The sequence below is a fragment of the Myotis lucifugus genome, unplaced genomic scaffold, assembly GCF_000147115.1.
Source record: "Myotis lucifugus unplaced genomic scaffold, Myoluc2.0 scaffold_1633, whole genome shotgun sequence".
Classification (NCBI taxonomy): domain Eukaryota; kingdom Metazoa; phylum Chordata; class Mammalia; order Chiroptera; family Vespertilionidae; genus Myotis; species Myotis lucifugus.
In genome coordinates, this window is record NW_005872681.1 from 11,116 (window position 1) to 28,967 (window position 17,852).

A 17,852-nucleotide genomic window follows, 5' to 3' on the forward strand; every position below is an offset into this window, starting at 1 on the left:
GTATTAATGTTCCCTCCTAGAGGTGCATCTGCTTCCCCATCCATCTTGTCTTTCCTCCTCCCAACCCCAAGCTTTTAGTCTAAATTAAATCAAACTTTAAATCAATCTCCCTTCCCACGGCTGCGCTGACCATCACTATTCTCCCGGAAAAATCAGAGCAGAGCCCTGCCCGCTCTCCTGGTGCGTCTAACCACCCCTGCTGCCCTCGCTACGGGGCGCGGATGGAAGACTGGCTCCTGCAGGTCGCAGCTGTCACCTCCCAGGCTTTTCTCTCCTGCTGCTCCCGAGGCTCCCCCCCTGCCTCCAGCAGGCACTGGGGTCCCGGCCACAGCCCCGCCTGAACGGTCATCCTTCCTCCAGCCGGGCCCTCTCCACGCCGCCCCTGCTGCTGGGGCATGACTCCCATCTTGGCGCCATCAGTTCCCAGCACCTGGGCGCCCTGCCCGCGAAGGTGGCCGTGCTCTGAGGCTCCTGCCCCAGCCCCTGGCTCGTACCTGAAGAACTCTCTAGGGCTGTGTACCTGTTGCATTCCCTTTTTTGGTTTTAGGTTTTCTTTTCTTATTTAAATTAAAACTATTTTAAAATATGGACTTCAATAAATATAGTCTTGGTGTGAGAATAACATAATACAGACACAGCTCAGGTTTGACCTCCTCACTCTCCTTGGCCGCCCCTCAGCCCTACCTAAGGCTTTGGTTTGTCGTAGGAGTACTCTGGAAATTCAAAAAATATATGGTTTCCTTTTATTTCACTTTTGTAGTTTAAGTTATATCCCAAATGCAGGCTGAGGACTGAAAAGGCTGCCGGAGGCCTGCTCTAGGCAGCAGCTCCTCCCCCACCACTTTCAGCTTTTAGGTGCTGTTTTCCTCCTTTTCTTATGCTTATTTCTAAACTAGAGGCCTGCAGGAATTCCTGCATGGGTGGGGTTTCTCGACCTGGCCGGTGATCAGGGTCGATTGAGGGAGGGACTACTGGCCGGGGGGAGGGGCCACAGGAGGTTGGCTGGCCATCAGGGGAAGGGACCATGGGAGGTTGGCCTGCCTGCTGTGGGAGTGCACTGATCACCAGGGGGCAGCTCCTGCATTGAGCGTCTGCCCCCTGGCGGTCAGTGTGCATCATAGCAACCGGTCGACCGGTAGACTGGTCATTTGGTTGCTTAGGCTTTTATATATATAGGTAATATACTTGCATTACTGTGTCTTGATTTAAAATTTCAGGCATTATCTATGAAACTCCCAGAAGGGAAGGTTGAGAACCTGTTTTGTTTACCCCTGCCCTGCCACTGCCCCAACCCCCGCCCTGACTTCCTGAACCTCTGGGAGTTGGTGACCGTGGTCCCTCCTCTGCCATCCTAGCGGGAGCTTAAACTATGGAAGCGAATTGCCCAGGCTTCCTCTCTTCCCTCTGTCTGGGACTCCCTCTGCTCACACACTGGGTTCTCCTCCTTTCCTCTCTTACTTTCTGTCCGGGAGGACGTATCAAGCTTTTCACCCAACCCCTTGAGTTTTTGTGTCTGATTAGGTATCTGTTAGGTCTGATCAAAGAATTGACTCGACACTCCCTCCCTGGGAACAGACCTTTAGGCCACTTCACAATGGACATTCCACTTGCTTAGTCCACATCCCACTTGCTAAGACCATTCTCTCTCCCCTCCGGAGTTTCCCGGAATCCAGACCTGCACAGAGAAGTCTCCGCCCAGAAAAAGCCCACCCAGAGTCCCTTCAAAACCTGACTCCCCGTCTTTGGGGGCTGGTGCCACTTTGGGGCTCAGCCCATCTGGTATCCAGATGACCTATAAATTCATAATTCTTCACCCCTTTTGACCTTGTGCGTTCCTCCTTCGGCCACCCTAACCATGTCTCATTTCTGAGGGCTGGGAGCTGCTTGTTTTCTGAGTGTCCATTTTCATAGTCTCTCCATGGAGATGTCAAAGTTGGCTTTCTCGCCTGCATAGTTTCCGTTGCCTCCAACTTGCTTTCTCTCCCTCCTGCGTTTGTGTCATCCTTCTCTGAGATTCATTTCTTAAATGTCTAGTGACCTGGAGCTGCTCCAGGGAGGGGCTCTCCAGCCGCTGAGTGCACGCTGCGTGCCCAGAGGTGGGCACACGCAGGCCTGGCTGTTCCACTGGGGACCCTGCTGCCCGTGTAGTTTCTTTTTCCTTGGCCTGTTAGATTCTCTAGTGAAAATTCTTTATTTCCTTCCTGAGGGTTGTTCCAGACGCTGGGGCCTGGAGCATACGGGGATGGAGCCAGAGAACAACCCCAGCGTCAAACCTGGGACTGTCTGTCGGCGGGGGGTGGGGTGGTCACAGCTTCGTATTAGGCTGTTCAGAACGTCTGGGATTAAATTGCTTAAAAAAAAATTATCTTTATTGTAGAAACTATTACAGATGTCCCTGCCTTTTTTCTCCATTGACCCTCTCCACCCCGCACTCACCCCTCCCAAGCCTTCACCACACTATTGTCTGTGTCCATGGGCTATGCATATATGCATATGTAATTCCCTCCTTAATCCCTCTCCACCTGACCTCCATCCCTGCCTTCCCTCTGAGATTCATCCGTCTGTTCCATGTTTCTATGTCTCTGACTCTATTTTGTTTGTCAGTTTATTTTGTTCATTAGATTCCACATGTGAGTGCGATCATGTGATACTTGTCTTTCTCTGACTGGCTTATTTCACTCAGCATAACACTCTCCAGGTCCCTCCATGCTATCTCAAAGGGTAAGAGATCCTTCTTCTTTACTGCTGCATCGTATTCCATGGTGTAAATGTACCACAGCTTTTTTATCCACTCATCTACTGCTGGACACTTGGGCTGTTTCCAGATCTTAGCTATTGTAAATTGTGCTGCTATGAACATAGGGGTGCATATACCCTTTCTGTTTGGTGTTTTGGGTTTCTTAGGAGGATGTATTCCTAGAAGTGGGCTCATTGGGTCAAACGGCAGTTCCTTATTTAATTTCTTGAGGAAACTCCACACTGTTTTCCGTAGTGGAGTGGTAACAGTGTGGTTTCCTCGAATTGTTTTTAAACTGACTTCCAACCAGTTCTCCTGTTTGTAGGTCCTCCTTTGCCCTCATTTCCAGAGATGCCTGGTCCTTCCATGGCCGAGGCTTTGCTGGGAGTGCTGTTCGGAGAGCAGACAGGTGGGTGCTCTCAGTGCTGGCTGGGAACTCTGTGGGGTCTGCGGATCAGTGACCTCTGCGCACCTGTTCCCAGCTCCCCGCTGCTCAGCGTTGCCCTCTGTCCCTCCCACCAGGGGTGCTGCCTTCAAGCATGTACTCTTCCCTGGAGGTTCAGGGTTTAAGCCTGTCATTCTCCACCAGAAGTTTGAATTTAAGCTTTGATTTTCTTATAAACTAAGGAAGCTCTGACAGTGTGTGTCCTGCTTCACCTGAATAGATTTCTCCCTCTCTCTGGCACACACACCCTCACTCACTACCGTTTTGTTCTTAATTTCTAAGCTTTTCTTTCTTTTGCACTATTGCCCTATTGTCAGTGAATGTGTCTCCATGATTTCATTTTTTTAAAAAAAATATTTTTAAAAAGATGGAGAACTTTGGCTATTGTTTTTCTTTGTTTGTAAATCCTTTAAAGCTATGTATTAAGAGCATACAAGCTCACAGCTGCTCTATGTTCTTGGTAGGTTGTTACTTAGCTTATTTTGAAATATTTCTCATGGTTCACTTTTGTTCTTATCACTTTGAACTCTATTTTTATTTGATTTTGATGTTGCTAAATCTACTTTCTTTTTGCTCTAATTTCTGGCTTATCTTTTCCCCATTGTTTTGTTTTTAAACCTTTTTGTTTATTGCTCTCTCCTTTTTAAAAAAAAATTATTGATTTTTAGAGAGAAAGGAAGGGAGAGAAGGAAGGTGAGAGAAAGAGGGAGAGAGAGAGAACTCCACTTGTTGTTCAACTTATTTATGTATCCGCTAGAGGCCCGGTGCACAAAATTCATGCATGCGGGGCGGGGAGGGTCCCCCAGCCCAGCCTGCACCCTCTTGCAGTCTGGGAGCCCTTGGGGGATGTTTGATTGATGGCTTAAGCCTTCAATCGGACATCCTTAACGCTGCTGCAGAGGTGGGAGAGGCTCCTGCCACTGCTGTTGTGCTTGCCAGCCGTGAGCCCAGCTCAGGGCTTCTGGCCGAGCGGTACTCTGCACTGACCACCAGGGGGCAGCTCCTGCATTGAGCATCTGCTCCCTGGTGGTCAGTGCACGTCATAGCGACTGGTCATTCAATTTGCATATTAGCCTTTTATTATATAGGATTGGTTGATTCTTGCATGTGCCCTGACTGGGGATTGAACCTGCAACCTTGGTGTATCGGGACAACACTGTAACCAACTGAGCTACCTACCAGCCAGGGCTTGCTCTCTCCTTTTAAAAGCCAATTTTCCACTTTCAATCTTTTAAGAAACAGATGACTCTGACCTAGTCACATTTATTATGAAAACTGAAAAGTTTGTACCTAGTCCTTGCTATCTGATTTACTTATTTTTCATGTTCTATTTACCTTTCTCTCTTTTTATTTTCCTTTCCTCTATTTCTGCCCATTGTTGAACTGGTCACATTTAATTTGTTACATTTTTTCCACCTTATGTTTTGGAATTTATACTTTCCATTTCTATTCTATTCCATTTCTATTTGAAGCTGAGAAAGCCACATGCAGAGAGCTAGGGTACCTGGACGCACCTGTGAGTCCGCATCAGTGGAAGCGGACCCGGCCGATGAACCAGACTGTGGCCAGGGTTTTCATGGCCCGGGAGACATTCCAAGCAGAAGCTAAAACCACTGAGATGAAAAAGTCTGGAATCTCTGTGATCGACGCTGAGTCTGTCTGTGGAAACTGCCAGGGACATGTACTGGGAAGAGCTGGAGGCACAGGGCACGCTTGCAGGCTCTGCTTTAAAGCACCTTTGCCGCATCCTCCCTCTGAGCATGTGCGAGCCCCGTCCTTTCCTCCCATCTATGCACCCTGTGCCCGCTGACCCTCCGGGGATGGGGAGGGGGAAGGCACAGGCTGAGAGAGCAGGAGTGTGCACCGAGAGTGATCCTCATCGGGTGGCATGTGCTCTGGGCAGTGTCCAGCGTATTCGGGCAATTATGTCTGCCCAACAGATGACAGCCGTCTGCCAGAGGGCTCACTGCCTGGGCTCTCTGTCCCTGTAAACAGTGAACAGGACACACTGTTCCAGGAACCAGATATGGAGAATTAGCCCATTACGTGTAACTCATGCAATTACATGGAAATCTGTGGGCTACTTTGCCAGCAGGCAGGCGAGTGTGCGGTCCTACTGTCTGAGCTAAATGAGTCACATCTGCCGGGAGAGAGCTGCTCAGAGCTGCACGAGGGTGCGGGCAGCTGGTGGCGGGTCCTGTGCAGGCTGGGTGGGCTCAGTGCGCCCAGCACCACGGGCAGTTCTCAGGCGATGGCACCGTGAGCAGGCTGGGAGAGGGGCAGAGAGGAGGGTCACAGGCAGGGCTCTGAGGGGCAGGGAACCCTGACGTTGGTTACAGTCATCAGAGTGATATGTCACCGTAGGCCAGCCAGGAAAGCCGGGACGCTGCTGAGGGCCCAGGCTGACCTTCCACACGGAGAGCCGAGGTCAGAGGAAAACGGTGGTGGGTAAGCCAGAGATGTGGTGCCCACGCCGGGGAGCAGCCCAGGGCAGGGCCAGGGGAAGGGAGCAAAGCCAAGCAAAGGAGGGGCACAGGGAGCTGGAGAGCACCCAGACTTGAGGACCCCGAGTGCCAAGATTAGTGCTTGGAGATGCTATGTGGGTCCAGAACAAGTTGCTCCAACATGTGCCTCTGTGGTACACAATCTTTTAGAGCTGACGGACATGTTAGCCACAGGCTCAGGAGAAGCTTCTGCCCCCCCTCACCTGCCTGCAAGAACTGAATTAGGGCCTTGCCCGTAAGAGATGCTCAGCAATAACCTTTGACCCACCTCCATGGCAGGCCAGCTTTTATTTAGGAAGCATCTGCTCTTCTCAGCATCTGCATGGGCCCCGGAAAGCCCCAAGGTGGTTCCCTCACCCCCAGCTCAGGGTGTCCATGTGCCCCAGGCCTCCTTTCTGTCTCAGAACCTCTCATGTGCGCGGGGCTCCTGTCCATATGTATGCACTGTTATTTTTTCTTGCTAATCTGTCTCACGTCTACTGATTATTAGACCAGCCAGAAGAACCTGAGGGTAGAGGGAAGGTTGTCCCTCGCCCACACATATCCTTAATAATAAAAGCATAATATGCAAATCGACCAAACAACCGAACAGCAGAATGACCGTCCGGATGACCTTCTGGACGACCAGGCTATGACACGCACTGGCGCCAGGCAAGCCAGGGCTTGTGCAATTCGATTGGTCGGGGGGCCTGCCATCACCCCACAATTGCCCCGCAGAGGGAGGCCCAGGCTACCCTGTCAGTGGTGCTGTGGTGGGTGGGCGGGGCCTCCCTCTGCAGGGTGATTGATCTGGGGGCCCTGTGATCGATCGCCCCGCAGAGGGAGGCCCAGGCCAGCCAAGTGATCACACCCCATGCCTGTCGCCTGTAGAGGGAGGCGACCTGTGGCAGGGGATGGGGGATAGCTCCACACAGATGGCAAGCAGTGGCAGTGGCGGGGCGGGGCCAGCTGCCAGTAGCTGTGAGAAGGAAAGCCCCGATAGGCCCTGATTGCTGGCCAGGCCTAGGGACCCTACCCGAGGGGTCCCGGATTGCAAGAGGGTACAGGCTGGGCTGGGGACACCCCCCTCCGTGCATGAATTTTGTGCACCATGCCTCTAGTGTTTACAGTATAATCCTTAATGATCTCTGTGACACTGGTAATGATGTCTCCACTTTAGCAATAATAAAACCAAAGTAAAAAGAAATTAAGTGATTTGTCCCAAGTCATACAAATTCAGATCTCTCTGACTCTTTTTTAAAAAATATATATTTTTATTGATTTCAGAGAGGAAGAGAGAGAGAGAGATAGAAACATCAATGATGAGAGAGTCATTGACTGGCTGCCTCCTGCACACCCCCTACTGGGGATTGAGTCCGCATGTACCTTTGACAGGAATCAAACCTGGGACCCTTCAGTCTGCAGGCCAAAGCTCTATCCACTGAGCCAAACCAGCCAGGCCTCTCTGACTGCAAAGTCCTATTCGTTCTATCAGCCTCTCTGGGACTTGTTTTCATTCCCTACAGAACAAAGAGGCTACACAGGACCAGGGTTCCCTAAACTTAGTTCAGATCTGCCTTCCTGATTTTTGTCATACCCACCTCTTATCTCTACTATAATTTTTGTAAAAAAAAATTAAGCTGTCTCAATTTTTATTGTGACAAAGCGCACATGACATAATTTACCATTTTAACCATGTTAAGTGTATAGTTCAGCGCATTAACTATATTCACATTGATGTGCAACACATTTTAATTTTCAGTTGGATATATTAAAAAAGACAAGCATGCTGTCACTCTCATGAATGGAAACCAGCATTCCTTTCCATAAACAGAAGCTAACCATTAGAATACACAGTGAAGACAGAGAAGATTAACAAAGATTAAGGAGCAGCTAGTCACTGCACCCGAGGCTCTGAGACAGGCCTGCTCCCCCACCCCCAACTTTTCAAGGGAGAACCTCGAGGGTTGGGGACGCGTTAAAGGCCTGCTAGCCCAGGTCACACTTCCCTGCTGGTGTACTGGAGAGGCAAAGAGAGTGAAGGAGGCTGCGCCCAGGTGTCTCCTCCTACCCTGCCCGTCACTGAGCACCCCCTGCCTCCCAGACCCACCCACACAGTGCGAGCTGCTGAGGCCTGCAGGCTCCCGCCACCAAGGCTCTGACTCCCAGCCCCATATAGGATCTCCCTTTCCTTTCCAGCCTGGAGCCCTGACTAGGGGCATCCTTTGGGACGAGTCCCTTACATTCCCTTCCCCATTCACCCCAGAGAAATCAGGGTCTCCCCAGATGTCCATTCTCTCTCTGGGTCCCATAATGAGGACTAGATGGCGAGCCCTGGAGGCCTGGCGGCCTCGGATGGCAGCCCTTCACTGTGACCTGCGTGCCTGCGATCCAACAACTGGGCTGCCCGCGGCAGGGGAGCGAAGAGTTGCTCTGAGGAGTGAATGAGCGCCCCTGGGGAAAGGCACTGCTGGCCCGGGTGGGTCTTACGGTTCTGGCAGAAAACATAAGCGCCACTGCCTGGCAGGGGCATGAACAGAGGCTTTCCCGGAGCTGCCTCTCAGGTGGAGGGCAGGTTGGGGTGGGTGCCCTTTCCCTGGACATCACAAGTGGTAAAATGTGGGTGCCTGTGTCTCCTTGGAAACACAAAGTCAAGAAGAGCAGACAGGACTTGCTCCTGCAGCTGTGCACACTGCTGTCAGCAAGGGCAGGACACTGAAGCGGGCGGTCTCGGTGAAACGGCCGTGGCGCCCGGAGCGCGGGGCTGGGGATGAACACCTGGGAGTCCTGCTGGAGTGTCACTCTGAGCGAAAGTGGGGGTTTGGGGGCTGGCGGGGTGCAGGTCCCGACAGGAGGGTCGCTGCCTCCCCCTCTCCTGGGCGTGGTCAACCCTCCCAGGAGCCCCACCGCGGTCTGTGCCAGACATGGAGCATGCGCCGCTCACCTGGGGCTTGGCCTCGTCTTTGTCCTTGTAGTAGAAAAGCTGGTCCCCGCGCAGCACAAACCAGCGCTGCTGCCAGTTCTTCATGATGCTCCTCTGCTTCTTCAGCCAGCCCGCCTTCAGCACGGGGCCGCACCCGCGTGGGCCGGGGGGCTGCCCGGGGCTCCGGCTCGGCTCCCCCATCACCAGGCTTTTGGAGCGGGCTGCAAGCCAAGAGCACACCAGGTGAGTGAGCAGGATGCAAGCCTGTTTCAGTCCTTGCCCCACCCTGGCACCCCAGCTGCCCTGTGGCCGGGACATGGGAGCTTAGGGCTCCAGGGCGTGACCACACTTGGCCCATTTCCCGCTCGGCTTCAGAGGGACACGGGCTGGAGCGCCTCAGCAGCAACATCCCAAGGTTACCTCCCTGAGGCAGGTGCACAGCTTGCCTGCCCTGTTAGTTTCTGCTACATCTCTGGGGTCCTACGTTCTCTATTTCCCCAGGTTTCTTCATCTATCCATACATCTGTCCCATGCATCTGTCCATGCGCCCACACACCCACCCATGGGTCCACATATCCATCCTTCCATTTGTTCAATGGTTCATTCATTTACTCACTCAGCAACTATTTATTGAGTACCTACTGTATGCCAGTCACTGTTCCAGGTGCTGGAGTTAAGCAGTGAAATAAGAGGCATGAGATTTCTGGTCAAGATGGTGAAATGGGTAGATGTGTACTTGCCTTCTCCCACAACCATGTCAAAATCACAACTGAATTATGCAACACCTACCATTGTGAGCCACCTGAAGACCAGCCAGACCAAGGATATAAAAAAGCCGCAGCCCTGGCTGGTGGGCTCAGTTGGTTGGAGCATTGTCCTGTACACCACAAGGCGGCAGGCTCGGTTCCTGGTCAGGGCACACACCCAGGTTCAATCACCGGCTGGGCCCGTGTGGGAGGCAACCGATTGATCGATGTTTCACTCTCACATCAATGTTTCTCTCTCTCTCTCTCTCTCTCAAAAAAAAAAATTTGATAAAAGCATGTCCTTGGGAGAGGATTAAAAATATAATAAAAAAGAAGAAGCCACATGGAGACGGAGACATGGAATGGCAGGTCCCATACTACAGTGCGGTGATTAAAAATTGGGAGGGGATCTCATCTGCAGAATTCACCCCTGAGGAACAAGAGGTCCCAGTCTCACACCAGGCCCCCAGACCAGGCCTCCGGTATCAGGAAGAGGAGTCCCCATAATATCTGGCTATAAAAACCAGCAGGGATTGCATCCAACTGAGATGGAGGGCTGTTGGAGACCCAGGCGCTGCAGGTCTTAAAGGGACCTCACAGACTCACTCACTCACAAACTCACTTTCTCTGAGCTCCAGTGTGTGGGCAGCAGTTTGAAAGCACCAGGGACACACAGGAGGACAGTAAATTGACTAGCTTCAGGTTGAGGGCTGGAGGGGCAGGGGTTTTGTTGAGCTCTCCCCCCACACCCAGCCAGCAGGTACAGGTGGGTGCCCTGGAGATTCCCTGAGCCTTGGCCTCACCCAAATGACCTGCTCTTCTAAGCCTCTTCCAGTGGCTTTTCCTCACAAACGGCTTGCCTCAGCTTGTGCTGTGGACTTCCCTGAAATTTCTCAAAGGCCCACAAAACCCAAACAAGCAGCAGCTGGCCCTGGTGTGCTCTGTGACTCTTGCTAAGTGACTCCAAGCCCAGCCCAAGTGGCAGGTGCTCTCAACTTGCATTGTAGCTCCCATCAGGTCGCCCCACGCAGGGCATAAGCAGCATCCAAGCGTGGCTTGGAACACTGCCTCAGTTGAATGGCCACAAATCCAGCACAAGTGGGAGCTGGCCTCAGTTCTCAGCATAGTGCCCAGCAAAGGGACCAGCCCAGCACTAGTGGCAACCAGACTCTGTTCACAGAATAGCCTTTTCCAAGTGCCTCCAAGACCAGCACAAATGGGAACCAACCACAGATTTCTCTGTAGCTCCCACCAGATGGCCCCAAGCTGGGAACAAATGGTGGCTAATCTTGACCTTGTAAGAGGCTCCAGAACCAGCACATCTAGTGGCCAGCTTCAGACCACACCAGAGCACCACCCAACCAGCTCCACAAAGAGGGGCAGACTCAGATGGCACTAGAACCCGCTAAAGCAACTCCTGCTCTGCGGGGCCAGCCCTCTGCACAACTCTGCTACTGTAGTCATGGCCAGTCCTCAGAGTTAGCCTGACGGTCACTCCTGCCTACTGACATGCCAACAGTAATCAAGACTCAGCTACAACAAGGGACACTCCTGAAGCACCCAGCTCTGGTGACCAGAAAGACTGTACCACTGGACCCCACAGCACACCTACTACATAAGGCCACTCTGCCAAGATCAGAGACAGAGCATATCTACCTAATACATGGAAAAAAACACAGGGAGCCTGCCAAAATGAAGGGACAAAGAAACATGTTTCAAATGGAAACAAACAAACCAGGACAAAACTCCAGGAAAGGAACTAAATAGAATGAAGATAAGAAATCTGCCCTGACTAGCTTGGCTCAGTGGATAGAGCGTCGGCCTGCTGACTGAAGGGTTCCAGGTTCGATTCCAGTCAAGGGCATGTACCTTGGTTGCGGTGCATCCCCAATGGGGAGTGTGCAGGAGGCAGCTGATCGATGTTTCTCTCTCATCGATGTTTCTAACTCTCTCTCCCTCTCCCTTCCTCTCTGTAAAAAATCAATAAAAATATATTAAAAAAAGGAATCTACCAGATGCAGAGTTCAAAACACTGGTTACTAGAAAGCTCAATGAACTTAGGGGAAGAGTAGATGAACTGTGAGAACTTCAGCTAAAAAGAGATAAGAAAGATAAAAGTAGAGATAGAAAACATAAAAAAGAGCCAGTCGGAAATAAAGAATACAATAACTGAAATGAATAATATATTAGAGGGAATTAACATTAGATTAGATGAAGCAGAGGATCAAATGAACAATCTGGAAGACAAGGTAGCAGAAAACACCCAATCAGAACAGAAAAAAAAATAATTTAAAAAAAATGAGGATAGTTTAAAGGGCTACTGGGAAAACACCAATATTTGCCCCATAATGGTCCAGAAAGAGAAGGGAGACAGAAAGAGCAAAGGATTGAAAACCTATTTGAGAAAATAATGATCAGAAACTTACCTAACCTGGGGAAGGAAATACACGTACAAGTCCAGAAAGTGCTGAGAGTCCAAAAAAAAATGAACCCAAAGAGGATCACACCAAGATCTATCATAATTACAATGCCAAAGATTAAAGACAAAGAGAGAACCTTTTATTTCTTAAATATTCACCTGAGGATATGTTTTTACATTTTTTTAAAAATTGACTTTAGAGAGAGGAAAGGAGACAGAGAGAGAGAGAAACATTGATGTGAGAGAGAAACGTCAATCAGTTGCCTCCTGTATGTATGAAGCACATGGTAAGCCCAAAAGAAAACTCTATAAGAGATATAGAAGAAATAAAGAGAAAGGAACCCAAACACCACACTATAGAAAGTCGTCAACATATAAGACAGCAGGAGAATAAGAAAGAAACAGAGAACTACAAAAACAAACAAACTATTAATAAAATGGCAATAACTACATACCTATCAATAATTAGTTTAAATAGACTAAAGGCTCCAATAAAAAAAATAGGGTGGATGAATGGATTAAAAAAAGACCCATACATATGCTGCCTATAAGATACTCACTTTAGATCAAAAGACACACACAGACTGAAAGTAAAGGGATAGAAAAAGATATTTCATGCAAATGAAAACAGAAAAGAATGCCAAGGTAGCCATACTTATATCAGATAAAATAGACTTTAAAACAAGGGCTGTAAGAAGAGACAAAGAAGGACATTTCACCCAGCTGGCATGGCTCAGTGGTTGAGTGTAGACCGATGAACCAGGAGATCATGGTTCAGTTCTCAGTCACGGCACATGCCTGGGTTGCAGGCTCAATTTCCAGTGGGGGCTGCGCAGGAGGCAGTCAGTCAATGATTCTCTCTCACCATTGATGTTTCTGGCTCTCTCTCCCTCTCCTTTCCTCTCTGAAATCAATATATATATATATATATATTGACATATATATATATATATATATATATATATATATATGACATTTCATAATAAGAAAGGGATAAATCCAACAAGAGGTTAAACTCTCATAAATGTCTAGCACCCAACATAGGAGCACCTAAATATAAAAAGCAAATCTTGATGGACATAAAGAAGAGAGCAACAATAACACAGTCATACTAGAGGACTTTAACAACCCAAGAAATCAATGGACAGATCATCCAGATAGAAAATCAACAAGTAAGCAGTGGCCTTAAATGATAATTAGACCAGATGGTCTTATAATTGATATTTTCCGGACTTTTTACACAAAGGCACTAGGATATACATTCTTTTTAAGTGCACCTGGAACATTTGCCAGGATAGACCACAAATTAGGCCACAAAACAAGTTTCAATAAATTCAAGAAGATTAAAATCATATCAAGAATCTTATCCAATCAAGATGGTATGAAGCTAAAAATTAGTTACAAAAAGAAAACTAAAAAACGCACAAACACATGGAGACTAAATAACATGCCACTAACAATGAACAAGTTAATGACAATATCAAGGAAGAAACCAAAAGACAAATAAAAATGAAAACGCAATGACCCACAATCTATGGGACACAGACAAAACAGTTATAGAGGGAAATTTATAGCAATATAGGCCTATTTCAAAAAACAAATAAACAAAACATCTCAAATAAACAATCTAACCTTACACCTAAAGGAATTAAAAAAGAACATCAAACAAAGCCCAAAGTTAATAGATGGAAGGAAATAATAAAGATCAGAGAGAAAATAAACAAAATAGAGTCTAAAAAACCAATATAAAAAATCAATAAAATCAAGAGTGGGTTCTTTGAAAAGTTAAACAAAATTGATAAACCTTTATCTGGAATCATTGAGAAAAAAAAGATGGTCTATATAAATAAAATAAAAAAAATGAAAGATAAGTAACAACTGACACCATAGAAACACAAAGGATTATCACAAAATAAGTAACAACTGACACCATAGAAACACAAAGGATTATCAGAAAATACTATGAACAACATATGCCAACACATTGGACAACTGGGGAAATAATAAAGATCAGAGAGAAAATAAACAAAATAGAGTCTAAAAAACCAATATAAAAAATCAATAAATGGCGTGGTTTGAATGCTCCACCACAACTAGCCAGTATGAACTGGCAGTCACCCTCTAGCTCACCCTGCTACGGATTCCTACGCAGCTGGGGCGGCTGCACACAGGCCTCCCTGACTGTACTGAGACTGGTGCTCTCGTGCCCAGTTGACTATTGCCCCTGCTGGCAAAGGCTGGGTGAGGCGGATTCCTACGCAGCTGGGGCGGCTGCGCACAGGCCTCCCTGACTGTACTGACTGTACTGAGACTGGTGCTCTCGTGCCCAGTTGACTATTGCCCCTGCTGGCAAAGGCTGGGCGAGGCGGGAGCAGCTGGGGGCCTGTAAGTCCGCGGCCTTCCCAGGGTCTCTCCACAGCCCAGGAGTGCTCCCGTCCTGTCCAGGGTCCACAGCGCCGTGTCTGTGTCTGCCGCCTGCTCTGTGCAGTCTGGGCGGCCAGCCCTGGAGGGAGAAATGCCTGGTCGGGGGAGGCAGGCTGAGCGGTTGGCAGGCAGACGGGGTTTGTGCCCGGCGGGACCCACGGGCATCAGGAGGGATCTCAGCTCCTAGGGTTGTACCTGCTCTCCTCCCTCAAGCTGTGCAGGGGCTGGGGCAGGGCTGGACCGACAGACAGGCTCGGCTCCCTTCCCGGGGCCTGGACAGGGCTGGGTTCTGCGGACCTGGACATGATGATGAGACGAGGGTGGAGTCTGACAAAGGACCAGGGCAGAGGGGACAGGTGTGTCTCCTTGGTTACTGTTTTCTTCTCTGAGTCTCAGAATCCTTATCTCTAAAATTCCCTTAATGGGCCCAGAATCTACTGTAAAATTAAGTCGCCGGGTGTCCTAAGCTTCAGTTGGTTGAGATTAGCATGAGCCTTTGCAGAAAGCTGGGCCTTGTGGTTTGCTCTGGTCAAATCCCGGGAGCGGTGGGCTGGCTCGGGCCTGCACTGTCTGCTCTCCATTTTCCTCTGCCGCTTCTCCAGGAATCCGCACGGGGGGCTTAGAACCTCCATCCTTCCCACTCCCTCCTGAGGAATGCAGGGATGGAGGGCTTCACGGAATGTTCTAGCACCACACCCTGGTTCTGTCTCCTGTCTTCTATTAGGACAGGGCCTAAAGCTGTCTCATTTGACAAGACCATAGCGCTAGCAGGACCAGGAATGTACCTGCGCTTCCTTCCAAACACCTGAGCACCCTGGGGGGACTGGCACAACAAGAGCTGGGTGGCTTGGTAATGCACCCCAACAGTGAGGAGTGCGGGGAGCCCTTGGCCTGCTCTGGGTGACTCTGCGGAGGTGCTCTCTGTCCAGTGTGTCTGTTCAGGAAGCCAGAACCTCAGAGCACAGGACCCTGGATGCTTGGACTGGCAGAGAGCAGGTGCGCAGCACACACAGGCAATAAATAAATAAATAAGTAACCATGGGCGTGACTGGCCCTCAGATTCCTCATGGTGGCAAGACAAAGGAGGGGTGACATTTTTTGCCCTGTTCCCCATGCCCTGGGCACCACCCTCCCGAGGGCTGCAGGTATGGAGGGAGCAGGCAAGGGGGGCCTTTGGGCAAGCAGGCTGGGCCAGCCTCAGGGGGCGAGCTGCAGCCAGTGTCGGCTGCAGCAGATGGGAGCACCCCCTGCCCGCCCCTCCCGCCCGCTGGCCCCTGGAGGAGAGGACCCTGGTTCCTGCCAGGGAAGCACGTCCTGCGGGTGCTGTGCTGCCAAACCAGCCCGGGTTCCCCCAGCTGGTCCATTACACGGGCTACTTACAAGCCCCACCGAGTATCTTCAAAGAAAAAGAAGCCTTACGATGTGTTAAACCACTGTCCTGTCCTCAGCTTTTCCTCAGTCAACTTATTCCGTTCTGGAAATAGTAAGCCAAGGTTTCAGGTCAGACAGCTCTGACAGCCTAAGGCTCCAGAGCTGAGAGCTGCTGGAGGCCAGGAGCCCCCAGGGCATGCTCGCCAGGGAGGCAGGGGAAAGGCACTTGCAGCTGAGGCTCCTCTGCTCACAAGCAGGTTCCTGCCTTCACCCCCTCCTGCCTTCCAGGCCGCAGACCTCCGCCGGTGTGGTGCGGAGCCAGGGGTCGTATGCTCCTGGAGCAAGCATGTCAAACTCAAAGGCTAACACGGGCCAAATAAGCGAGGTATGTGGCCCGTGGGTCACGGGGGGAATAAATCACAGAGAGCAACCTCACAGAGATGCAAGAACCACAGGCCACATGGGCAAACAGAGGCTTCAGAGCTCCCGAGGGTGCAGATCCACTGCAGGCGCCTGCGAGGGGAGCACTGGGCTGAGCCAGGGGAGGCGGGCGCTGATGGGGTCAGGAAAGGAGCTGGCATGTGCTCTCTCTGGGCCAAATCAGCACATGCCAGGTGGAGGCTGTCAGCTCCCCTCACTGACAAGCATCGCTGGAGATATAGTGGTCGGTTCTCCCAGTCCCTCCTTCTTCACCCCCGCCCCCCGCCCCGCCCAACAACCCCTCAGTCTCCATCCACCCCTCGAATTTGGAGGTTTCTCTCCTCCTGAAGCTGCTCTGGTCAAACCCAACGGTCTGGCTCTGGTTCTCAGCTCAGAGACTCCTTGGGGCTTAGACACGGTTCCTCGCCTCTTCTCAAAGCTCTTCTGCCGTGCTGTGTGGGCTCCTGGCCTGCGTTTCAGGGCTCTCGCCGCCTCCGGCCTGCTCTGGCCCCACCGCCCCTGTGCCCCCGGAAGGCCTGCTGCTGCCTCTGGCTGCCCCCATCCCTCAACTGCCACATCTTTATTTCTGCCCAGGTCTTTCTCCAGCGCTTCAGACTCCCCTGTTCAGCCATCTGCGGACATCTTCATATGGACGGTTCCAGATCACGGAAGCCCACGTCCAAATTCAACGCCCACTCCTCTCTCCCAAATGCGCTCTCCACCCCTGGCTGAGGGCTCACAGCCAACAGCCTGACAGCTGGGAGGGGCTTCGACAAATCCCTCCTTCAGGCCCTACACCCAGTCAGTGTCCGAGGATCCTCTCCGCCCTCGCCCTCCTATTCTATCCTTTTACAGGACCCACGGAGATTCTTGCCCTCCCAGCCCTCCCTGCCCTCCCCAGAGCCTCCAAAAGCCGAGCAGCTGCCGAGGAAATCTTACTGAACATGGATCAGCCATTTTCCTTCTTTTCTCAAAAGCATGTGGCATTTACCAACTCTGTGTCAAGTAAGTCCACTCCCAGCCTGGCCGCCACGATTCCTTCAAGGGAAGGTGCCGGCTTAACCACACCCCTCCTGGTGGCCGCGGAGCTGTCAGTATCACACCACCCGGCAGCCTTAGACACGCTTCTGTCCAGATCTGCTGAATCAGAACCTGTGGGGAAGGGCCTGGGCTCTAGAGTTGGAAGCAGCCCAGGTGATTCTGGTAATCGCTGTCCGGGTTCTAATCACACCTGACAACGTCTCATCATAAAGCCCTGCTGCTCCCCCTCTCGGTCCAAGCCCTACCTTCCCTGGAGGTGTGGGTCCAGCGTCACCACCTCCATGCAGCCTCCCAGAGTCTCCCCACTGAAAGGAGCCCCTTTCTTTTCACTCCAATGTCACCTTTAGAGGAGCATGAATAACGGCCGGGAACATAATAGGGTCGTCTGTACAGTGTGTGTATCCACCTCTTCCCACTATTGGGGGCCATGGAGACAGGAGACTCAGCTCCCTCCAGGGAATTCTGTGTGCATGAGTGTGTGTGTTCATGAGTGTGTGTGCATGAGTGTGTGTGTGAGAGTGTGTGTGTTCATGAGTGTGTGTGAGAGTGTGTGTGTGTGTGAGACAGTGTGGCGTGTATGCACGATTGTGTATATGTTTGCAAGTGTGTTTACAAGTGCTCTTATTTGGAGTGATCCTGTATTTGGAATCTGGGGTTGGTCCAAGCTATCAGTTCTGAAGAAGGCCCAGGGCCTGCAGACTTATTCAGGAGCCTTGGCAACCTGGGATACTTGCACGCAAGCCAGGCTTTGGGGAACTGGGGGGAGCTGAGGAGACTAGCCAGGGGAGAGAGCAGAGGGTGGAGGGGGTGCATCTCTGGGAGGTGTAGATCAGGGACCACTCT

General features: G+C 50.8%; 1 pseudogene; it reads right to left on the reverse strand.

Annotated features, from left to right (window-relative positions):
* The window catches only part of LOC102418655, a 40,338-nt pseudogene that overhangs the window by 5,686 nt on the left and 16,800 nt on the right, over nt 1-17,852 (reverse strand).